At 40.5% G+C, this 16,563-nt stretch overlaps 1 protein-coding gene across 1 annotated transcript in view; it reads right to left on the bottom strand.

The window, feature by feature from the left end:
• Window positions 1–16,563, bottom strand: part of aass (aminoadipate-semialdehyde synthase) — a 519,315-nt gene that overhangs the window by 215,309 nt on the left and 287,443 nt on the right. The gene's annotated exons all lie outside the window — the stretch shown is intronic.

Raw genomic sequence — 16,563 nt, 5'->3', positions numbered from 1 at the left:
TGAATGTTGTAAAACTAGTTTCTCTGCCACATTTATTGTCAAGGTAAAAATGTAAAAAAAAAAAAAAAAAAAAAATTGTTTGTCTAACGAAACATTTCCAACATAGCAAGACAGCAGTTTTGTCTGATAATAGTTGATTCAGCTAATGCTTTTGGTTTCACAAACAATAATATAAGTTTAAGAAAAAATAATACACTGAGTCCTAAATCCTAATAATAATTGGCTTAGGCTCAGCAATTTATATTTTATCTATTTTTTTTTGGTTTAACTTTTCTTTCATAGCCAGGAAGCTTAAGGGCTTAAAAAGGTGTTAAGCTGTAACTTATGCATTTCAGATAAGCTTTTTTTAGTTGGTACAGAGCCGACCATTATCATGGAATATATGCAACTAATTTGTTCACAAAGAAATTAATAATTGTTGCTCTGAAATTGAAATCAACTCTCGAAATGGTTTAAATTTTGATTTTGAATCAAGATACGACAACATACTTTAAGATTCCCATTTGAAATCATAAATTCAGTAAAAGTGTATCGATACATATTTATAATATATTTTATTTTCTTGTCAACATAACGCGTCTGGATTTGATCAATGAGGAGTTTTGTATATTTCAAAAATGGCGTCTCTGATTATGCTGCAAATCACCGTTCTGTATCTGTGGTTTTCTGGTTTTAGTAGGAAATTAAATATTGGTCAGTCTGAAAGCTGTCACACCAGCATTTATCATTCATATTTCACATCAAAATTCACTGTATTTCATAAGAAAATAATCTATATATATAAAATTAACATTCCGACCAGAAACTTAGCTGTTTAGAATTGAGTAAAACCTGCACATGAAAGCTCAAACGTATAGGAAGAAGTTTCTTGCATAACTTATTTAAATACTCGTTTATAATGAATCTTTCTCACTGGTGTTATCGGGCTCTTTGGTTGCCAAATCTTTTGTCTTTTGTAGTTTTTTCACATTGGTTACTTATTGTAATATTATATAAACAGTCTATTATTTTTTTTGCAATATTTTGATGCCAGTTGTTTACGCCATGTTGCCTGAATGTGTTTTACTCGTTTTCGGACTTTTTGTTTTCTTGTTTGTTTTTTCTAATGATCTGTCGTGTCTTTGGGATTCACTGGTTTTTATAAAATGGTGTCACTGTACAAAAATCTGTGTACATTTTTTAATAAATGGGTTTTAGTTAATATGTGATGTACATTTTTTAATGTAAAATCAAGTGTCAATCACTGACAGTCTCCTGTTGTTGTTGTTTGGGTGCAGTACCTGCTTCAGCCTGATGGTGTCACCGCCTCTGTGATAAAGAAAGAAATGTTTCCCTCTTGTTTTGTGCACACACCAAAATATTCCTAGAATTTAATAACACACACACACACACACACACACACACACAGGTATTCAATATGTTACAGTAATCTCTTTTTGATGTCAATCAGACAATCATTAAGAGCTGTATAAAGTTGAAGGTGTGGTCAGCGATTCTGGAGAATGCTTTTTTTTTTATTCTATTTTTGGCAAAATCAGTGATTATTTACTCACTGTGATTATCTCCTCCCTATTTGTGTTCTGAAAAATAGCATGTTGCTATCTACAGTGGCCCCTTTGTTTACATTACATACCATTCGCTGACTTTACCTTTAACAACTCTATTAAGTTAATGCTCGCTCTATAAGTAATCTGAACAAACATTTTAAAGTTGGAAGACAGGACATTCAAACCACCTTATCCATTTGTTTTAATGTTTATTATTATTAATATGAAATATCTTCATTAGGTTTTCAACCAAATATCAACAGACTCAACATCACTTTTCTGCTCTCATGAAACATAAGGGTTAAATCTATCAGTGAATCTGCTGACTAAAGTTAAAACTTGATCCACTGCTGTGACTAGTTTTTAGTAGAGGTTCAGAGTTTGTTTCGGTCATACTGTCAGATATCAGCAGTACAGGCCGGTATCAGTTCGGTATCAGCAGGCCCGGGAGCAGTTGTTCCTATTTTTATCATCCGCCCGCCGTCTCTATCTGTGCACTGACAGGTCTGAAATAACATGATGTATTCATGTCACCGATGACTTACCAATACAACCGCCTAATATTAATAATTAACCAGAGATTTTCCCTACCACAGGCTAAAGGACTACGACACACTGAAAGAAATGTACTTATTTATGAAAGGTTTAAATACTATAGTATGTGTACAGTATGTCTATGCACCCTGAACACAAATATAGATCAAATTTAACTTGTGATATTGGTAAGAATTTGGGAAAATGTATCAATAAATACTCTTCCACTGGCCCACTGCAGTACTATAAACGACCTCTAGGGGGTCCACATAAATGTTGGTCTTCATTCTCATATTTCAACCTCTGCTTTCAACCTTGCTGATCTCAACAGCGTTTCTTACTTTTGCACATCTAACATAGCATCTTTTAATCAGGTCACATTACATTAATTAAAAATAATTTACATGAATAATAAAAAGATGATAAAAGATAAAAGGTTTCATTTGCTCAAAATCCAAATTGTAACACAGGGAAAGGCTTATAAAATGACTTCAGACTTTAAATTATTTGACTTTTATTCATCTTTCCATAAAGGTGTTCCCAGTCTTGAATCACTTGCTGTCTGTACTGTACTGATAAAGTGCTGATTTGTTTTTTTTATAATGGGTGTCCTTCCATTCTGCGCCCTCTCACAGATCAGCGGTCAACGTTTCATCACCCTCTGAATCCTCTGCTGGATCGACTATCTTCACCCCGAGTCCAATGTCCAGATCGGTGTCTTGAAAGCCAACCTTGGGGCGCTTTGACCCCCGCTTGTCATCTTCGTCTTCCTCTTTATCGCTGACATTCAAGGAAAGATCAGACAAGAATAAAAACAAGATTAACGGTTTTAAATTCTAGCTGGACGCGCCAGTTTTCAATATATCACACTCTATTGTTAATAGGTTCCTAAAAAGGGCTTCATACGCAGTGCTGTGGCCTGTTTGTGCCCTCAAGTTTATACACCTTGTACACCTTTTCCAAGAGACAGTTTGGGGCCCGGTTGGCCAATCGCAAACCAGTTCTTTGTGTTTTCACAGCCACATAAAAGCAGTTCAAAAGCGGCACTAACTCTCTGAGCCATGAATATCCACAGCAACTTTATAGGCCTAGATGTGCTAAGATAGCAGCATGACACATCACTTCCGTGGTACAATAATCTCAAATAGGGGATGAGTGAATTATTAGAATATATTTCTAAGGCTACTTGCCTTTACAAAAAGCACTTACCCAACTTCTGAAAACGCTGGCTTCGTAGAGCTTTCTCCAGTCTACTTTCCCCTTGTGATTACGGAAGAGGAGCAGCCCAATGACCACCAGACAGATGAACAGCAGGACGCCCAGAGTTGCACCAACGGCTGCCATATCCGCCGAACCATAGCCACCAGATGGTACGATCACTGCAAAGAACACAATACAGGTGTCACTAGAACGGAGCTAACACTAAAACTAGCTTGGTGGTCCTGGAACTTACTACAGTTGAGCCAACAGTCTAGAAGAAATGAAGTCAAGCGAAATCAAAACTTAATAGTCTAATGGCAACCTACTGTTAAAGATATAGGAAGCTAATAGTCTAGTTGCTAACCAATTTGAGGCTAAGAGTTTTGTAGCTAACTGTCTATTAGCTAACTAAAGATGAAGGTTTACACATTATATAACCCAGGTTATTTTCTGTAGTTCCAAAATCACAGGAATTCCCTAAAAGCATCATTTTCAGAAATAATCACTAGACACTGCAGTTTACGATGCCCCCTAAACGCATCACAGGCGCATGAACGGCAGACAGCCGATGACGCAGAACAGAGAAACTGCGAGACACACATGCAACTAATAGTAATTAGCTGATGAAGATAACGATAAAGATAAGATTCCTAATGTGAAAAACTACATTTGAGACACTTTTGATATAAGGAAAACTACTAGCGGTTGGTTCGGGGGAAAGCTCCGGACGCAAGCTTTCCGAGTGAATGGACGATTATCCTGGTGAGTTAACTGCTCTAGGTTAGCTAATTAGCACTGGGTTAGCCGCTTAGCATTACCTTGTTGTTGCTAAAATGAGTTAAGTGTGTGCTCAATTGCCTGAGATATGTGTGTGAAACTTAAAAACCAGTCAGGAAATAATGTGTATGTGAATTGGATACGGCCGAGGGTGTTAACTGTTCAGCCATTTAGCATCGAAAATGAATATGTGTATTGCTGCTTTTAAGGTAGGCTGTTTTCCACGTGTTGCTGCAGTTTGTGCCTTGTTAGTGGCCATGGCAGTGTGTTAGCTACAGGCAATATACAGTGTGTTAGAACATGGTTAAGCTAATTTACATGTGTGGAGAAATAAGTTAAAGGGTTGATCATTGCATTCAATGAGGTTCATGTTTAAAAACGGAGGTTAAAGGCTAAATTTAATTCATATGCTGTTGCAGCTATTAGTTACTTAATCATTGGTTATATAAGTATTTTTCATCGCATCTCTTCCATCCTGTAGAAAAACATTGACCCTGACAGATTTAGGCTGACGTTCTGTCATAATAGGAATTTGAAAATACTTGTTTTCCTCTCGAGTTAGTGTACAGTATCACGTGAGATTGAACTACTTTAGCATTGAAATGTAGGACGTGTTTCAGGTTGGTCTGCACCTTTACAGAACTGTCAGCTTTCACTGAATGACACAGCAGAGCTCTGTGGTTCGTCGCTTTGAAATGTCAACAAGCCACTTTTTCTGGTCAGAGTAAGCATGCACCACTTGGAAACAGTATGAAACAGACTCTACCTTTTGTATCTTCTTGCTTGGGTGCCACTTCGCACTACATAGGACAAGTCTTCTAAGCTATATTAGAAGCTAATAGTCTTCTTCCTAACCAAAGTATCTAAAGATCTTGAAATTAACAGGATAAACAACAAACTTAAGCTGCTACCTCAGCCATTTCCCTCTTTTTGATGACATTTTATTTAATGTCAAGGGGACTTCCTTATAAAATACAGCTAAAAAAAATATTAGCTCGAATTATTTGATTGAAAGATTAATATCTCTCATAAGATTAATATCTTTCAATCACTTACTATTCATATCTTAAGGTGTAGCGGCAGTAAACAATGCTTGGAGTGACATTTGAGTAGTTTTGGGCCGTGTGGGGTTTCAGGGCACAGAATTGACTGAATTGGTGGATTCCTCGCTAGCTTAGCTCATTAGCCTAATGGAGCTATCAACTTTAGCTGAGGCCGCGGTAGCTCGTAAATTTACCCCGCGGAGAAGGTGACCGCCCCGGGGAGCGCAGGAGCTTCTCACCGCTGAGAGAGCAGCCGAGCCGCGCATTATTGGAACTTTACACCGCAAGCCGGGCAGCGCTGTGCTGGACAGCTCGCGGGGATAACAGCCCAAATGCCCCGCTAGCTCGGCTGCTAACCCCCACGAGCCTGTCGAGTGCTGCCCGGGTAACGTCGGTTCGACTGCTCTGTCAGCGGGGATATATGATCCTCTCCCCATGGTGCAAACACCGACAGGTCTGTTACCGATGGATTTTAGTTTCCGAAATGAACTTTGATAATCATGATACACAGTACACAAGCGAGAAAAAGCCTGGTGCGGTCGGGCGGAAATGGTGTCACAAACACCCGAGCAAGGACATACAAAATAAAAGCATATACTACATCGATTTTCATCGATGTTTGGACGTTGCATCGATGCAGTTTGATCGTTCGCAAATCAATTGATGGATCGATCTACATCGATCGATCGTTATACCCCTACCTTTAGTGTAGACATAATGGAGTTAGTGGTGGAGATTATACTATTTAATTCACCGGTCGGAGACGCTAACGTGAGCGGATTGACCTACTGGGTTTGGTGGTTGGGATGATGATGTCAGTGGATGTACTAGGGTTGGTTGTTGGGATGATACTGGACGTGCTGGGTTTGGTGGTGGGCGCGGTAGCTCCTGTCGTCGGTGTGACTGAATGTGTGACCACACTGCTTGTCGTGATCGGAGGTGAACTGGTGGTAGTGGTGGAACCTGGGAGGAGAGCACACTTTTACGTACCTGCTTACGCCGAACCTTAAATGTACTTTGGAGTGGACGCAATGGGAATTTTCACCTTGATTTATTTGAAAAAACGTGACACCTGGAGGGTTTTTTATCAGCTAACAGACCCTTCACCACCAACATGCACTCTAGCCAAATAGAGTCCAGACAAACCAGGATCTTAATTTACACTCTGATTCGTCAGAGCTAAATTATGGGGGACATTTCTGAAATCGTAAAAAGGTTCCTGGGATCTTTCTTTTTCTTTTCTTTAACCTTTATTTATACAGGTACATCCCATTGAGACCGAAGACTCTTTTGCAAGGGAGACCTGTTTTCCTTTCCCACGTTACTATTCACACACAAACATTCATACACCGATAGCAGGCTAACTATCGACATTCACACGAGGCAAGGTGGGTGAAGTGTCTTGCCCAAGGACACAACAACTATGACACAGGTGGCAGGGCGGGGATCGAACCTCCAACCCTTTGATCATCGGCCGACCCGCTCTACCAACTGACCCACAGTCGCCCCAAAATTGTGGTCAATTGTGGACCCTAAACTGTTTAAAACTAAAAGGAAAAGAGAGGTCAGGTGCTAATTTGCGTAATGTTATAAGCTACAAACTCTTTATTCTGTTTATTTATGTTTGCATGCAAGGTATGGTCATGCAACGGATTATCATGCAGCAGGCCTACATGGGGGATAACGTTGCACTTAGCCATAGCTGAAGCAAAGCCAGAAGGTTTTAGTCAACTAGCTTTGCAGCCTTTTTTCTTCCTACCTGTTTTCACCTGCACTGAGAGCGGAGCTGAGTCAAATTCACTGGTAGACGTGTCTGTCGCCACCACCTGGAAGTGTTAAGATAAAGTTAAGTCTTCAATAAGAAAATTAGCTTTCAATCAGACACTCTTAATTATTGGATTTGTAAACTTACTCTTAGAGATAATGTGGACTCTGGGAGATCCTTCGTCATGAATAAACGGCCTTGAATGATGGAGAAATCACTGCTTCCGTTGACCGTGTAGGAAATGTAGGGATTAAGACCCTGTTTAGACAGACATGGAGAAGTTAGTGCTGTACATTGCTAGACATAATGCTCCAAAAAGACTTCTTCAAACGTCAAACTAACAAAACGCATTTGATAAACATGGAGTAAAACAGCAGCTTACGGTGTTGTGGAGTGCATTTAGCTGAGGTTTGTTAATGCAAAGTACTCGGTGCCCACAAACCTCAAATCTACTCCCATTGTAAAAGCCACTTTGCATTATGCATTTTTAAACCAATATTAAGTTAAGTGAATTGAAGTTGTTTGATGGCTATTGAAATTTGTCTTTCTGCATATCCCCTCTCATTGCAGTAGCTTTTGGTGGCCACTAGGGGCAGCAGTGGCGAAGTGGTAGGGAGTTCGCCTCTGGTGTGCAGGGTCGGAGGTTCGATCCCCCGTCTCCCCGCCACATGTCGAAGTGTCCCTGGGCAAGACACTGAACCCCGAATTGCTCCCGATAGCTAGCTTAGTTAACTTAGCACCCTAGTGCTAAGCCTACCCTGCGTGGTAGCTGCTGCTATCGGTGTATGAATGTGTGTGTGACTGGGTGAATGTGTACAAAACAATGTAAAGCGCTTTGGGTCTGTGAATAACGGAGATACAGCGCTATATAAGTCCATTTACCATTTAATTGAAGTTGTTTGATGGCTATTGAAATTTGTCTTCCTGCATATCCCCTCTCATTGCAGTAGCTTTTGGTGGCCACTACGAGGTGGTACCAAAAGTGAGCAATTTTTTGTTGACTCTCTTGTTAAACAGGCCGTTTTTACAGTCTTATTAAACCTATTTACTGGCTGGTCGAAATAACCATTCAAATCTATATGTTTAGGTCATATCTCCATGACAACATTGAGGGGGGTGATTTTTTTTCTAGCAGGCTAGTTTTTATTCTTTTGGAGTTTAAAATGTATGAATAATTAGGGGCGAGATCTCTTGAGTGACAGCTATCCGTCCGTTGTCCCTCACTTCGCCTCAGAGGTATTCCTCAGCTAGATGGGCATATCTCCCTCCCCCCGACGTCACATCGATGCCCTTTTTTCGGCAAGAGGAGTGAGGCGGAGTAAAATTTCACAAGATGGCGACACGCATAAGCCAGGAGAATGGGATGCAGTCTGAAAAACTGAGGTCAGCCCAGATGCTACATCCCTTTTATCTACTATCTATGGTTTTACCCCAGCGTAGTCTTTATCTGTGGCCTGGATGTATAGTGGCTCATCCTTGTTCTTCTGGTCTGCTGCCATGACGCCCACTCCAGTGATGACACCTTCGTACAGTGGAAACTGAAGCGTTGGACGGTGGAGAGTCTTCATCTGCACACTGACTGTGACAGAGGTGGTAGCAGACTGAAAAATGTTTGACTTCTGAGTAGCCTGGGAGAGAAAGACAAAACAGACGAAAACTAGTTGTTTCTTACCACCAGGATCTCAGTTTAGCTGATTTGGAAGTTAAAAGCAAGACTTTAACTAGGGTGTTATGAAATACTGGAGATACGAGTTCAAGTTCCTACATCAAAGTTCAATTCAAAACATTTTTGACTCAAGTCCAAGTCACTAGTCAAAACAAATATGCTGTAAGGGACAACACCTTCCACATTTATTTAGGTTAGACTTAGATTAGACTTTAGAAAAATGCCATATGGTTGTAGATCAAGAAGTAAGAACAACATAAACACAAGGTTGAAACCTTACCAATACTGTCAGTCTGATGGGCCCCGGCAAATCGGCGGCTTTCAGCATTGTGATGTTGCCAGTGTTTGGGTCGATCTGGAACATACCACCTCCATCTCCTGAAATACAAACAAAGTTAACTGCTTCCACCTGCCAATGATGAATAACCTTTTCCATGGACATAGAGAATTAAAGATTGATCAAAAACAAACCACTGAGAACTTTATGAATCTGTTTAATCAGATCAAACAAACGATTACGCAATGGTCACCCCTATCAATGTCTCTTGATGGCCGAATAAACTCAATTAAAATGACCATTCTACCAAAGTTGTTGTACCTCTTTCAGGTCTTACCAGTTTTTATCCCCATGTCCTTTTTTGACCAACTCGACTCAACTCTTTCCTCCTATATATGGAAAGGTAAGCGGCCTCGTCTCAATAAGACCCACCTCCAAAAAAACAAAGTTGCTGGCGGCCTGGCTCTACCAAACTTCCGGTTTTAGTATTGGGCTGCCAACCTGCGCTGCCTTTCATTTTGGTCTTTCTTTCACAATCAGCCCAATTGTCCTGACTGGGTATCCATGGAATTACATACAGATGATAATATGTCCGTGCCTGCATTACTTGGATCCCCACTTCCACTCCCCTCGTTTAAATCTTAAAAAAATCCGGTGGTTAAACACTAACACATTTTGTTGAGGTGGAGGGAACCTGTCCCGCCCACACAATGGCTGAGAGATGTTATGTCTTGTCTCAAACTAGAAAAGGTCAGGTACTCGCTTCGGCATTCAAGCGTGGGATTTCAGAAATCATTAGGACCTTTTTTGGGCTCGTTTCAATCCTTTTGAACTGGCAGTGACTTGGGAGGGATTTTTTATATATATATTTTTTATATTTCTTTTATTGTTTGTTTTGAAGTGTCATAAGTTGTTTTTTATCTGTTCTTTTCATTCCAGCTTGTTTGTAACAAAAAAACAACCTGGCACTTTGTTATACCAAAAACCAAATAAAAAGATTCTGATAAAAAAAAACACTGTTTTATGATTATAATGAAAGGGCTCTTACCGCCCAAGAACGAGTATGTTATCTCCTCATCTATCCCGGAGTCTCCGTCGATGGCGTAAATCGGTCCTGGTTTCAGTGGTAACACTCCAGGCTGCACAGAAAGTAAAACAATGGGTAGGTTAATTGACTCCACTTATATAGGGCTTTTCCCTGGTTTTTCACAAACTCAAAGCGTTGAAATTGTTTTGCCGCATTCACCCATTCACACACACACATTCATACACCAATAGCCACAGCTACCACTCAGGGTGCAAGCTAACTATCGGGAGCAATTTAGGGTTCAATGTCTCTTTGCCCAGGGACACTTCAACATATGGTGGACGACCACCCTCCCCACTTCACCACAGCCGCCCCCAATAGGGTAGTCGTCCTCTAACAGTGCAAAACAGATTTCTGCTTCAGACTAAATGCGTGTAAACCTCCTTTCTGACAGCGGAAGCATCTAACAATTCATGTAACTTTCTGAAACTGGTAATTCAACAATAACACACACTTTTGGAGGTCTTTGAGGAGGCACTGTCTGAAAGTGTGCACCCAAATGTAAAATTCTTTGCTTCATGTTTGCAAAGACGTACAAAAGACACAACTTTCACTTGATGTGGTCGGACAAACAGTTTTAAGCATTTCCCGACTACATTCAGGGAGTTCGCTTAATGCTACTAACAGATGTTTCAGTCCAGTTTCTTGGACTTTCCAGATAAAAACGGGAAAATCCAAAAGTCCTTCTCTCTGGAATTGTGGACTGGATTAATGGTGGGTTTGGACTCCCTTTAGCATTCTGGTATAATCAAGTACCTGCCGTCCAAGTCCCCTAGTCTGCAGGAGTGGTAAATTCCAGACATTTACATTCCGACAAAGCTTTTACAGAGCACATTTTACGCACCTCTTGTGCAGTTAAGACGACCTTGCCGGTGTACCCGTCTCCCTGACAGAACACAGCAGGCCCCATCTCGTACTTTTTGCAGGGCTGGAACCACGGCGGTCTGTTGTCCAAGTCTAAGATGTCGACCATGATGGTGGCGGTGGCGGTAAACGAAGCCTTGCTACTGGCCGGTACCAATGGCGTGTCCTTCAAAATCAAGAAGTTACAGAATTAGAACCTTATTTTTTTAATACAACATGGATACAGAACGACTGGTCAACAGAGACACTACTAAAACCCTATAGTCTTGTGTTCATCCTGCATTTTTATTTTTTTCCCATAGTTGTCATATTCATGGTAGCAGCACTCACCTGAACTGTTAATAACAGTGAGACATTTTTCACTGTGTCGTAGTCGAGAAGCATCTCAACGAGGATAACCGGGTTGTTGACCGATGACAGTTTAAAAGCGTTTAAACCCTGCAGAAATCAAAATGGACGATTAAGAAAAAAAGCTCTTAAAAAAGCAGTTTCCCCCTGCTTCCTGTCTTTTTGCTAGGCTAGGCTAATCACGTTTGTCCTGAGCCCACTTGTTCAAAAGTAATCTTTAAAAAAAAAGATTACGGAATACGATTAGATCTTGTAATCCAGTCTTGGTTCTGATCTAGATAAAACCTTCACTTCATGTTTCCAAAACATTTGTATATAATTGGGATATATTTGATCCAAAAGTAAACTTTTAGATAGATAAACTTTTTGTAGATGACCTGATCCTGGATAGCGAAAAATGAATAAACATGAGGTCTTACAGATTCAGATGTTAGTGTGTAGTAGAGAGGGCCAGTGTCTCTGTCTGTGGCAGGGAAGCGACCCACGCTTGTGTTTACAGGAGACATCTGGAACGAAACACACACAAATGATCTACTGGAGAAATGTACTTAAATATAAAGTATATACAATTAAAATAGGAGATGAAGTTGCAAAAATATGAATTTAGAGAAACTTTGATCTTAAAAATTAAACCATTAAAACTATTTTGTCATAAGATTATGGAAATATTTTGCTTTTGTTAAACAACAAGCGAACACATGAATAAATTAACAAACTGAAATGATGAACAATCATTTCTGTTCAGTTAAAAGTATTCATCAGACTCTTACCTCAGTGACACCGATTCTGTAGGAGTTCGGATTAAAGACTGGAGGGTTATCATTAACATCTTCCACAACTACAACAATAACCAGGTCCAACTAGAAGAAAAGAGATACAAATGTTATATTGATATTTATTTTACATTATTGCTTACTATTGGTAGTATATGATGTTTACCACAATTTCTAACTGATAGAGAATTAAAACTGCAAGAGAACTAAAACATTTCACTACTATAAAACACTTGAGCTGCAGACTGAATGTGTAAAAAAGTTACACATTACACAGGTTTTTTTTATAGTGTGTTGTCTGTATAACCTACTAAAATGTTGACCAATAGAAACCCTAAAGTTCCACCAAGAACCAATAAGCTTACAAACGTTATACCTTCCCAAGCACCAGATGAACATCCTCACACATCTGTAGAACCTTTTTAATCACTTGGAGAACCTCTTCAAGAGCATGAACAACATTTACACAAACATGTACAACCTGTTCAGACGGTCTTTACAACATTGCCATGCACCTGGAAATAACCTTCTCAAAACATGTAAAACCTTTTCCAGGAACGGTCCAAGATCCTCAAGCACCTGTAGACCCAATAGAACCTCTTCAATCTTCTAAAGCCATTATTTAAAAAAAGCTGTACAACCTCTTCAAAAAAACTGTGAAACCTCTTCAACCACCTTGAGAATCTCTTGAAGCACAGGTACAACCTTCTCAATGCGCTGTATAACCTCGCTAACCCGCCCCCCCCCCCCCCCCTTTCAAGCCCAGAGAACCACTCTCAGTACTTTAGAACCTCCTTTAGAACTGGGAAACCCCCAATAGGCTCATCTGGCATCTGTTAAACATACTGAAGAACCTATACAACCTCCTTAAGCTCATAGGGAGCATCCTGAACTATCTAGAGAACCCTTCAACCGTATGTGGAACATCCTCATGAAACTTTAGAACCTCAATAACCTGTACAGCCTCCCCGAACCCCTGGCGAGTCTCCTAAAGCATCTGAATACTTTATCAAGCATGTGCACATCATTACATTACATGTCATTTTAACAGACGCTTTATCCAAAGCAACTTATAACTGGAGCACACATTCATACACCGGTAGCAGTGCAAGCTAACTATCGGGAGCAATTTAGGATTCAGTGTCTTGCCCAGGGACACTTTGACATGTGGCGGGGAGACGGAGGATCGCAAGAACATGTAAAACCTGCTCAAGCACCTAGAGAACCTTCTCAAGAACCAAAATTGCTTCATCAAGCCCTATAAGAGGTCTTAGGAAAAAGGGCCCTATGTTTTGTTTTGCTTCTTTCTTTTTTCATTCTTCCACTCTCATTTTTGTTAAGTCTTGCATTTTGGGACAATAATACACTCATCCATTAGAACACACCAGTGTTGGGAAAGTTCTTTTTCTAAGTTCAGTTCATAATTCAAAATTCTGAACTAAGTTCACAGTTCAAAAATGAACTAGTTCATAGTTCTTTTTTTTCTTCAATATGTTGCTGCAGGCTATTATTTTTCTAAATATTTGCCACATTCCATATAGAACCACAGACAGAAATTATTTCAATAACATTCAGTCCACACTAGAAGCCAGCTGCAGCTTTTACCCCTACAGTATATTCTCAAAAACATGAGGAAAAAGTTGCTGTTTGAATGATCTTTTTAATGAGGAATTATTCAAAGAAAAACGGTTAAGGTGCAAATGTTTTCCATTTTTATAATTTTCCAAACCTGGAAACAATTCACATGAAATTTCATTCAAAGAAAGCAATACTGGACAAATATACCAGGCAGGTTCTACAAATAAATTAGCCTACAACTTAAAATAGTAAAACCCTCAAGGAGACCATTCTAAACTGCAGTGTAGGGCCTACTGTTAACAACAATGTCCAGAAGATGTGTTGACATACTTATTAACAAAAACACAATCTGAGGTAGGTAACAATCATACGAAGAAGAGGGTAGAGCCTGAGGCTAGGTCCATGGTCTGAGTCATGGGTCTGAGTAAGCGCTGCTGCATTCATTTGTTTTTGGTTTTTTCCCGCGGTGTTTCGCATTTTGATGACGCAGCAGGCGGTGCGACGCTGTGGTGGCATGTGTTGCCAGATTGGGTGTTTTTCAGCTACATATTAAGGGCTGTTTACGATGTCTGTGTTGTGGAGTTGTGGAGTGGAGCACACACAATCATCTCCATCTCAACACCTCAAAAACAAAGGAGATAGTTGTGGATTTCAGGAGGGGGAGGAGGAGGACTCAACCAGCACCAGTCAGCATCGGGGGCACTGTGGTGGAGATGGTCGCCAGCCACAGGTACCTCGGTGTGCAGCTGGACAGTGAGCTGGACTGGAAAAGCCACATGGAGGCAGTGTACAAGAAGGGACAAAGTCGACTCTACTTCTTGAGGAGACTAAGGTCATTTAACATCTGCCAACCCCTATTGTGCACTGTCTACCATTCAGTGGTGGCCAGTGCTTTGTTTTTTGCTGTGGCTTGCTGGGGAGAAGGTGCCCGCAAAGCAGACAAAAACAGGCTGGACAAGCTTATCAAGAAGGCCAGCTCAGTGGTCGGGGCTGAGCAGCTGAAAGTCCAGCAGGTGGCAGAGGCCAGAATCCTGACCAAACTGGGTTCAATGATGACCAACCCCACTCACCCACTCCACGCCCTGAAGGTCATCAAGAACAGTACATTCAGTAAAAGACTAATTGCACCAATGTGCAAAACAGAGCGCTACAGGAAGTCCTGCATACCAGCTGCCATTCGATTTTATAATGCACAAATATAACTTTGCACTTTTTAGTATTTATTATTGTATTTATTGTTTTTATCTTTTAAGTATTTTAGCTATGAGGGAATGTGTGTGTTGTTATGTCTGTCCAGACGCTGTTTATGTGACACTGTAATTTCCTGCAAAGGATCATTAAAGCATTTCAATTCAAGTCTTTTAGCGGGGTTTTCTATAGAAATCTGGCACTCGATGAACGATTGAACGACTGTAAGAGCGCCGTTCACAAACGCCAGAATGAGCGCGTTCGCAAAAACGTTCATGAGGCAGAAATACATACGTTCAGTTCACGTTTGCCCCCAATATGAACGAGTTCATTGAACGCGTTCAGGCACAACACTGGAACACACTGCATGCTGCCTTAACAAAATAGTTTCAATACACTACAGACTGGAAAAAAAGTTCCAATTAGAACAGTATAATGCTTTTACCGTGCTGCCTGTAGCTGGATCTGTGCAGATGAGTCTCAGAGTACGAGTTACTGCAGCCTGTGAACAAAACAAGCATTATACTCAAAGGTATTTTTCATGGATTAAGTTATAAAATTGAAATGTGGGGTTGGCGACATTACCTCATAGTCCAATGCCTTTGTAGCTATCAGCTGGTTTCCTTCAATCTTGAATAGGTCGTTTGTGGGAGGGTTTAAGGCAACTGTCACCCCTGGTTGGAGAGTGATATTGCACACGACAGTATTCACCGGGTTGTTTTCTTCAATGTTCACAGTGATAGGAGCAGAACAAACTGTTGGGAAAGTAGAAGAACATTGCTGTCACAGGTATAGAAACATTGCAAAAGTGTAGTTAAAGGTGCTGTAAGCGGAACGGTTCTTTTAGCTAACTTCCTGTCAGTTACTGCAGTTAGCAGTCCCCTCGCTCATCACTACGTCGTCACATTAATGCACTGCGGTCCTCAAGCAGCGAGTTATCTAGCATCATCTCAGATCCATAAGTGTGATGAAAACATGATAAAAACCATCAAAACAGACATTGGGTAGGATTTTTACCTGCTCCGCCGTTGTAGGCGCATAAATTCACCCATCTGTCGCTCTGGCGTGCACTGGCAGTGAGACCATGAGTGAGACGGGTGTCGGTTTGTAGCATTCTCTCTTGTGATTGGATATTAATTTCGGAATCCCCCGAAAAGTTTATTAGCCGATTACATGCAGAGCAGCTGACCGAGAAATCGGCTTTATGAATCGCGCACATTATGAAAGTGATCACTGTATGAATAAAGAGCGATTTAACACTTATAGTAACATAAATAAACCGCTTACTTCACCGTTAATGCCGTTTGTTCTTTGTTCTTGTCCAAATAAAGATTAACGGATATCAGATTCATGTCTGTGTGTGCAGTACAGAGATAAGAGATGTTCGCTTAAAGGTGTAGTCAGCGATTTTGGAGAATGCTTGTGGTCAAAATCCACTTTGTCAGTGTCAGTACAAAGCCTAGGCTCTGTAAATGGGAATGTTGCAAGCCATTTTTGACATTCCCTTTTATAGAGCCTAGGCTGTGTACTGACAAAGTTACATGTAGGGTGTGGTTTTGTGCTACATTCGCTTGACATGGAAATTGCCACCGGCTGTGACACCACCCAGGTTTTTAGTACGTTTTTCAAACACTCTTGGTAAAAAATGTAATTCATTACTTCCTGTGTATCTATGTAAAAGTTAATTCTCATGTTGAAATGTTGATAGTGGAAATGTGACTGAAAGTCAACTGCTGATGTTGGTGCTGCAGTTGTTATAACCATAACCTACACCCTATCACCTTAGCAACAGTACAAGTATCACACTTTCAATGGAAAGAACAACACAATACGTAAAGGAAACCTTTCACTAGTGACAGTCCATATGCAAAATATCAGTCCTTTTTCATCCAACTTAAAAAGGTCCAAAACTGTTA

The sequence above is a fragment of the Ammodytes marinus genome, assembly GCF_949987685.1.
Source record: "Ammodytes marinus genome assembly, chromosome: 5".
In the NCBI taxonomy this organism is placed as follows: domain Eukaryota; kingdom Metazoa; phylum Chordata; class Actinopteri; order Uranoscopiformes; family Ammodytidae; genus Ammodytes; species Ammodytes marinus.
The sequence above is the reverse complement of the archived record's forward strand: the minus strand, read 5'-3'. Positions and strand labels throughout refer to the sequence as shown.